This window comes from Limulus polyphemus, unplaced genomic scaffold (genome assembly GCF_000517525.1).
Source record: "Limulus polyphemus unplaced genomic scaffold, Limulus_polyphemus-2.1.2 Scaffold59, whole genome shotgun sequence".
Taxonomy (NCBI): domain Eukaryota; kingdom Metazoa; phylum Arthropoda; class Merostomata; order Xiphosura; family Limulidae; genus Limulus; species Limulus polyphemus.
In genome coordinates this window covers 1,398,001-1,399,391 of record NW_013665669.1, presented here as the reverse complement: position 1 = coordinate 1,399,391, position 1,391 = coordinate 1,398,001, and the positions used below count along the sequence as shown (strand labels likewise).

Sequence of the window (1,391 nt, the reverse complement as noted above, 5' to 3'; positions counted from 1 at the left end):
CCTTACCACCCCCAGTTTCCAGTCACTGGGCTGCCAGACAGAGGCTTTTCTTCCAGAGTGTTTAAGAGGGTTCCTTTACTCTTGGAGAAGAGGGCAAAGTTGGGGGGCCCTCCTACTCAAGTCCCTGGATGTTTTTCCCAGATGTCGGTAGGAGTGGCCCCAATCTCTGCAGCAGATTTGACATGAAGCTATCCGGTTGGGGGGGTGCATGGCCCTTCTCTTTGATCAATGGTGGTTTCGTATATTTTTCATGGAAGGAGGTCCATTATCTCCTCATAATTCTGAACGCGAAGTGGTCCCATCCTAGGTCCTTGGTTGAACACAGGTTCAACGTCTTCTCCATAATTCCAGGTGCAAGTGGAGTACTGGAATACTTCTTGTCTACTTGGTTGGGGAGTGAGGATGAATGTTCATAATTCCAGACCATCATTCTGAGCCTGGGATGTTGGCTTTTGGATTTCTTCAGGTGGAGGAGAAAGTTTATCCACTTCAGTGTTGCTTACTTTCTTGTTGTGATTCCAGTGGTGCAAAATCCATCACTCTATGGCTACAGGTTTGGATCCAATCCAATAGCCCTAGCCACCAATGTGGGATATAGGTACCAAGACCCCTTAATTCCAACCTAGAGTTGTGGAACCTCAGCTATCTCATTGGGGCTGGCCTATACCGATGGTTACTCATATTCTATTCCACCTTTGATATAGGAACCAAGTTCCAGGTGAAAAGCATACCTGTTCTGATGTAGTGCGGTTCACCCACTCTTGTACCAACTTTGTCTTGGTATGCTCCTGTTCTATACAGATGTTTTCTGTATGGTTCATGTCTGCACCAACCCCTCCACCTTCTCAATGTGGGATTCAAGCTATAATGTCAGCAGAGGTATGTTTTGGAAGTTAACATTTTCCTATATTGAAAATTTATTTCCAATAATACTTACCTCTGCTGGCACTCTCCCACCCTACCTCCCCACTAAAAGCCGGTGTTAGAGACTGGGAAGTGACTATATTATTTAAATGAGGTGCTTATATACAGTACTAGATAGAAGGCACATTGAAGTTGGTGGGAAATTTTGCAAATTAGAATTTTTCAAGGGCATTTGAGTGGGACATAAAAGACTGGAGCAAGCATTTTCAATGCTTAGATGGGCAAAGAGTGGAGATCGAGAAATAGCTATAGTGTTGGCAGAGGTAAATATTATTGGAAATACATTTTCATTTTAGGAGAATGTTAACTTTCACAAGTTGAAAGGGAGAATAAAACATTTTTTTTTTCATGGTAAATTATGGAAGCTAATTTGCGAAGTATATACACACACACACACACACACACACACACACACACACACACACACACACACACACACACGGATGTATGTAATTATAAGAATGAAG

The 1,391-nt window shown here is 42.8% G+C and overlaps 1 protein-coding gene across 1 annotated transcript in view; it reads left to right on the top strand.

Annotated features, from left to right (window-relative positions):
• Positions 1-1,391, top strand: part of LOC106464353 (uncharacterized MFS-type transporter YhjX-like) — a gene marked incomplete at its 5' end in the record, with an annotated part of 30,615 nt that overhangs the window by 17,688 nt on the left and 11,536 nt on the right. The window lies entirely within an intron of this gene.